The sequence below is a fragment of the Myotis daubentonii genome, chromosome 3 (assembly GCF_963259705.1).
Source record: "Myotis daubentonii chromosome 3, mMyoDau2.1, whole genome shotgun sequence".
NCBI classification, from domain to species: Eukaryota; Metazoa; Chordata; class Mammalia; order Chiroptera; family Vespertilionidae; genus Myotis; species Myotis daubentonii.
In genome coordinates this window covers 78,365,255-78,372,860 of record NC_081842.1, presented here as the reverse complement: position 1 = coordinate 78,372,860, position 7,606 = coordinate 78,365,255, and the positions used below count along the sequence as shown (strand labels likewise).

Genomic DNA, 7,606 nt, shown 5'->3' with positions numbered 1-7,606 from the left:
CCAACACCCCTTCTTGATAAAAACTCTCAGCAAGATAGGAATTGAGGGATCATACCTCAACATAATAAAAGCCATATATGACAAACCCACAGCCAACATCATAATCAATGGGCAAAAACTAAAACCATTCCCCCTAAAAACAGGAACAAGACAGGGATGCCCCCTCTCACCACTCCTGTTCAACATAGTACTGGGAGTACTAGCCGTTGCGATCAGACACAAAGAAGAAATAAAAGGCATCCAGATTGGAAACGAAGAAGTAAAACTGTCCTTATTTGCAGTTGACATGATACTGTACATACAGAACCCTAAAGACTCCATCAAAAAATTATTAGACTTAATAAATGAATTCGGCAATGTAGCAGGATACAAAATTAATGCTAAGAAATCCATGGCATTTCTTTACACCAATAGTGAACTTACAGAAAGTGAAACTACAGAAGCAATCCCATTTACCATTGCACCAAAAAAATTAAAATACCTAGGAATAAACTTAACTAAGGAGGTAAAAGACTTATATGCTGAAAACTACAGGACACTGAAAAAAGAGATAGAGGAAGACATAAACAGATGGAAGAATATACCGTGTTCATGGATTGGTAGAATCAACATCATCAAAATGTCCATACTACCCAAAGCAATTTATAGATTCAATGCAATCCCCATTAAATTACCAACGGCATTTTTCACAAATCTAGAACGAACGTTCCAAAAATTCATCTGGAATAAAAAAAGACCCCGAATAGCTGCAGCAATCCTGAGAAAGAACAAAGTAGGTGGGATCTCAATACCAGATATCAAACTGTATTACAAAGCCACTGTTCTTAAAACAGCTTGGTACTGGCACAAGAACAGACATATAGATCAATGGAATAGAATAGAGACCCCAGAAATCGACCCAAACCACTATGCCCAATTAATATTCGACAAAGGAGGCAAGAGCATACAATGGAGTCAAGACAGTCTTTTCAATAAATGGTGTTGGGAAAATTGGACAGATACATGCAAAAGGATGAAACTAGATCACCAACTCACACCATACACAAAAATAAACTAAAAATGGATAAAAGACTTAAACGTAAGATGGGAAACCATAAAAATACTAGAGGAATCCACAGGCAGCGAAATCGCAAACATATGCCGAAGAAATTTCTTCTCTGATAATGCTCCTAGGGCAATGGAAACTAAAGAGAAAATAAACAAGTGGGACTACATCAAAATAAAAAGCTTTTGCACAGCAAAGGAAACCATCAACAAAACAACCAGAAGACCCACTACATGGGAGAACATATTTGCCAATGATACCACTGATAAGGGTTTAATTTCCAACATTTACAGGGATCTCATGAAACTTAACAAAAGAAAGATAAACAATCCAATAAAAAATGGGCAACGGACCTAGATAGACACTTTTCGAAAGAGGACATAGAGAAGGCCGAAAGACATATGAAAACCTGCTCAAAGTCACTAATTATACGAGAGATGCAAATCAAAACGACAATGCGTTATCATCTCACACCTGTCAGAATGGCTATCATCAACAAATCAACAAACAACAAGTGTTGGAGAGGATGTGGAGAAAAAGGAACCCTTCTGCACTGCTGGTGGGAATGCAGACTGGTGCAGCCACTGTGGAGAACAGTATGGAGCTACCTCAGAAGACTAAAAATGGAACTCCCATTTGACCCAGTGATCCCACTACTAGGAATAAATCCCAAGAAACCAGAAACGCCAATCAGAAAGGATATATGCACCCCTATGTTCATAGCAGCACAATTCACCATAGCTAAGATCTGGAAACAGCCTAGGTGCCCATCAGCAGATGAGTGGATTAGAAGACTGTGGTACATATACACAATGGAATACTATGCTGCGGTAAAAAAAAAGGAACTCTTGCCTTTTGCAACGTCATGGATGGAACTGGAGAGCATTATGCTAAGTGAAATAAGCCAGTCAGAGAAAGATAAATACCACATGATCTCACTCATTTGTGGATTATAGAGAACAACATAGACTGATGAAAAGGGACAGACCCAAAGACAGAAACAGCGATCAGGCTATCAATCCCCAGAAGGAAAGTAGGGGAGGGTGGAGGTAAGGGGAAGAGATCAACTGAAGGACTTGTATACATGTATATAAGCCAAACCAATGGACATGGACAACAGGGGGATGGGAGCACGAGTTTGTGTGTGGGGGGGAGGTTGGGGGTTAATGGGGGGGATGAGGACACATTTGTAATACCTTAACTAATAATAATAATAATAAAAGAAGGTCACATGGAGCAGCGATGAGGTAAACCAGCTGGCTCGCACTAAACTAACTAATCAGTTGGCAGCCAACACCAGCCACTAGCCATGTGAATGAGGCCGCGTTGGCCAATTCAGTTCCAGTAAACCAAAAGATGACCACAGCTACTTAAATGACTCAGATGAGACCAGAAAGCATACCCGCTCCCCACAATTGACCTTAGCTTAAATTTCCCACCAATAGAATTTTAAAGAAATAAATGTTGTTTAAACCACTAAATGTTGGGTGGTTTGTTACTCAGTTATATATAATTGGTAAAAGGAGATATAGGATTTACAATAGCGAAAGGAAATTAGAAAGTGCCTAGGAATACACTTAACAAGCACTGTGCAAGACTTATCTACATGAAGATCATTATAAAACTTTAAGAAGAATATAAAGTGACATAGCAATAAGTAAAAGCACATACAATATTTGTGAAAGGAAAATGATAAAGATATTAACTCTCTCCAAAAATAATCTATATATTGAATAATATGGCCTATCATAATCTTCACTGACAAATTGAAGATAACTTTTTACGAAGAATATTGTAAATAAATTGAAAAAAAACTTAGAAAGATGAATAATAAAGAATGGTTTGCACTTTCAGTTATACTAGTAAACACACCCTAAAGCTGCATTAATATGGTAACCACTGACCACATATGGCTATGAAAATTTTAATTAAAATAGAATAAAATAAAAATTACATTCCGCACTGGCCTGTGGCTACCTTACTGGACAGTGCAGAAATAGGATGTTTCCATCCATCTCAGAAAGTCCTACTGGATATTGGACAGTGCTGCTCTAAAGCTATAGTAATCGAAGTGGCATAGTGTAGGTCCAGATATGTGAATGGATGAAAATAGACTCTATGAAACAGGCATAAGCATAGGTACAGATTTAGTATATGGAGATTTAGCATATGGGCAGTTTCAACCTCACCGGGGCCGTCCCAACCGGTGTTGCTCTAAAAATGCAGTCGAGGGTGAGTGAATAAATAGATAGATGTATAGATGAAATAAGATTGGCTATGTGTTGATAATAATTGAAACTAAATAATGGATACATGGGTGGGTTCATCATACTACTCTCTAACTAACTTGCATGTTTGACATTTTCCATTAATGAAGTGTTTTAAAATGATAGTAGTATAATATGGTATTTAGAAATATTCAGGTATCTACCAAAAGAAATAGCTAAAAAGAGGTAAAAGTGGCAGACTCTGGGGCAGGATAGGGTTCGACCTGAGTACTGTTATTTTTGTTACAAATTTTTTAACACTATTTCACTATTAAAGCCATGCATATCGAATAAGTTGATGGACAATTAAAAAAAATCCTAAAATCCAAAAACAAACAAACAAAACACGGGAGGGATGCCATTGATTTTATTATTTTTCTTGTGAAGATCCACTGTAAGTCAGAAATATAAAAATTTCTGTATATAGATCAAGTTAAATAACCTCCTGAGGAAGCAGTCAGCAGAATCCAGAGTGTGGAATATGGTGTGTGGCACATGACTTTCTTCTGAGGCAGGTCTGGCTGTCCTCTTTTTCTCTTTTACATTTTTCTTAAACACGTTAAGAGAGCAGAGGCCCTCTTAGGAGGTGGGGATTTCTGTTGACTTCCTGTTGCTTGTAATAGCAGACAAGGAAGAACTGTTCGGCTGGGGCACAGCAGCCCATCACCTCCCTCTGACTCAGTGCTTAGGCCTGCAGTGCAAAGAAGAGCCTGTTTGCACAGCTGAGCATCTCTTAGAGGGTGAAAAGTCTTCTTTTTTCTTGTCTCATGTCTCCTGGCCTAAGCTGTATTTGCTAGTTCAGCTTTTATCAGAGCCTATGTTGGGGGAGAAGGAAACATTGCCAACTATTACTAAGAGCCTTATCTCTTATTTTGCCATTAATTGTTGTTTGTGCGGGGTTTTGGCTGGGAGCCCAGAATGGACAAAGAGTAAATGGATTATAATACCAACACCCCACCCTGAACTGTAACAATTTTCATAGTGACAAGCAAAACAAACACTTCTTTTGACCTACTATTCCTATGCCTTGTCAGAAGCATAACACGACCTCCTTAGTGGTAACATGCAGTATCAGATAGCCCAGTACTTCTAGGAGACAAAACAACAGAGTGACGTGAGGCCAGTGTGCATGAACAGGCCAGCAGGTAATGTGTTTTGAAAGGCGCTCTAAAGGCTCTTGAGTTCTGAGGTTTGTTCCCCAACGTTTCCAGGCTACCATGGTGCTTAACACCGTCACTTTTAGAGTCACCCCTTTGTGTAAATATATGATATTTTCAGAAGCTTTCTGCTATACAAATGTGTTACTATGGAGAAAGAACACACTAATTCTGTGCATCTCAGATTGCCTGAGCACAGATTAGTTTACCAAGTTAAGTTGAGAGGACGGAGCTCTAGAAAGGAATTACAAAATAGTGCTTTCTATGGGGAACCATGAGAAGGCTCAGGGAAAATATGAGAGCAAAAGGAGTATAAGGAAGAAAAATATGGGGAAATGCTTGGGAAGGCATGGCCTGGGTAGAAAGAACCCTGGCCAGAGAGGGGATAGAAAAAACTCTAGAGTTTAGACCAGCACTGTGCTTTAGAACTCTCTGCAGTGATGAAAATGTATATCTGTACTGTTCAATACAGTAGTTGTTAAGTACATGCTACAGAGCTCTTGAAATGTGTCTGGTGTGACTGAGGAACTGAATTTTAAATATTACTGTATTTAAATTTGGAACTTAAATAACTACACATGGCTAGTGGCCCCGTATCCAATAGTATATATCTAGATGAAGGATATGGGAAGTGGGGGAAAAAATTACAGAAAGGCAACATGTGGGGAAACCAAAGATACATTTTACTTAATCCACACTTCGTATGATATCACTGTGTTTTTCCAGGCAATGTGTAGTTTACAAATTATGAATTATTTTATAATTGAAAATTAACTAGCACCGAGAAATCTCGTGGGGTTAATAGATTGATTGGATTCGCCCTATCCTTCATGATCTTATTTTACTCATATGAATGCAGCCAAATGCAGAAAAGGAGAACACTGACTCAACTGTCAGAGGGGATTCTTTGCTTACTATTTGAGAAAGGCTGCAATTACTTTTCCTAATATATAATTGTAAGTGTTGATGTAGTTTTTTTGTTTTGAATAATTATTGTTTTTGTTCACTGCCAATGCCTAGGTCAAGGTACTTATAAGTGCCAGAGCCACATTCACTGAAGCTCAACTAAGGTGGAGTAGAGGACATTCTTCTCACAGTCTTCAGAAGTACTGCCACCTCTTGGAACAATCAATCAAAGAAGCCCAACGACTTCTCTTTGAATGCTAGTTGGACATATTGGCATAGAAATAGAATCTTTCTTCCTGGTATTACTGAGATGCATAATAAAAGTATTTTTTGTTCTTTTTTTAAATCAAGACTGAGCTATTCAGAAAGTATTAATTAACTGGCACCAGAAATTTTGCCTAAATCACTTGGAGGATGTTGGGGGCCATGAAGCATAGATAAGAATGAAAATAATCTCTTTCACCCCCTGGCAATGGGCAAGGAGACACCTGATTGGTGGTGTTGCTCTTATATCAGTCAGGGGCAAAGAAGATGTACAGTCCTTAGTTCACCCTAGCTTGATGCCTGTGTCAGTGGCCAGAGCTGTTTCATGCCTGAAGCACATAAAAAAAAATCTCTCTCAACATAGCCTAAGTCAGAAAAATCTTTCTGTTGTTCAGGAGGAGACAGAATTCCCTTTGGAATCTCTGGAAGGTCCTCCTAATTAATGTGGCCATCCTAAATCATGTCATTCCCATGCCAGATGGTTACCCTAGAGAGAATTCTGTGAACTTCCCATTTCATGCCACATGAAAATCTCCTGCCCCAAGGTTTCTGCATGTTTCTGGAGTTCTCACATTCTTGTGGTCACCCATGACTCTGAAAGTCTATTTCCTCCAATTAATTAATTTGGATCATGAATCATCTTGCCATCCTGTGACTCAAGTTCCTATTCCATACTATATCAAACTGAACGTGAAACTTATCCATTTGCTCATTTTCCATATTCCTGTCATCAAAAAGCATGTGAATCAGAATTCAAGATTTCATTTACGTATAAGTTATGATCTAGGCCTCTTTCTGAAAATTGCCTTGAGGTTAGTGGAGGCGAAGATCCTGCATTGTGCCACTTAGATAGGGGAGGAGATCAAATAACCTGGTAAGTCATCAGGAAAGGGGTCAGAGAAGTCGACCTGTGGCTGTAGACAGCCAACTTCAGAAAATATTTTGAAAGGGATGAAGATATGTTTGAAAGTGATCATCTACACTAATAAAAGAGAAAAATGGTAATTGGTGTACGACGATACCCTTTTCATTGGCTAATCAGGGCTATATGCAAATTAACTGCCAACTAAGATTGGCAGTTAACTGCCAACAAGATGGCGGTTAATTTGCATATGTAGGCACAATGCAGGGAGGCAAAAGGGAAAGCAGGAAGAAGCCCCCTGCCACTGACAGTGATTGGAAACCCAGGGGGGAGCTAAGAGCTGGGGGGCAGGGCAAAGGCGGCCCTGGGGCCGCCTTTGCCCTGCCCCCCAGCCATGATTGGAGAATCAGGTGCCTTTTCTGCCCTGGCCAGTGATAGCAGGAAGTAGGGGTGGAGCCAGGGATGGGAGCTGGGCACGGTGGAAGCTGGCAGTCCCAGGAGCTAGGGGCCCCTTGCCTGGGCCTAAAGCGAAGCCCACGATCGCGGGGCCGCTGCAGCTGTGGGTCCCCGCTGCCCGGGCCGGACGCCTAGGCCAGAGGCGTCAGGCCTGGGCAAGGGGCCGATCCTGCGATTGGAGAGTGATGGGGGTCAACGCCTGAGGGCTCCCAGTATGTGAGAGGGGGCAGGCTGGGCTGAGGGACACTCCCCCCCGCCCCACACCCAGTGCACGAATTTCGTGCACCGGGCCCCTAGTATTACATAAAAGAGAAACATAGAATCCAGCATTTTGCTGAAATTTTTTCTCTCACTACCAATATAATGTCATAACATGGAAGGGTTATGTCCTTATTAAATTTTACTCATCCTTTTCAGCTGTGCCATCCTTCTTGTCCCCACAGGTTCACCAGGAGCTTCTTGGAGTTCTTGAGGAATTCCATCCATTTTCAGACCCTAAGTCAGGAGTTCATTCTCCAAATATCAGTTCTATTTTTTCTACTTCTTCCGGCTTCTTTCATGGACAATTCCCCACCAGACTTGTCTGAAATTTTATTGAAGAGCTACTTTATAAAATTTATAAAGTTAGAAGGACTCAGGTTAATCATAG

The 7,606-nt window shown here is 40.3% G+C and overlaps 1 pseudogene; it reads left to right on the top strand.

The window, feature by feature from the left end:
* The first annotated feature begins 5,836 nt into the window (after nucleotides 1-5,836).
* Nucleotides 5,837-5,981, top strand: LOC132232232 (small nucleolar RNA SNORA48; annotated as a pseudogene).
* Nucleotides 5,982-7,606: the final 1,625 nt, after the last annotated feature.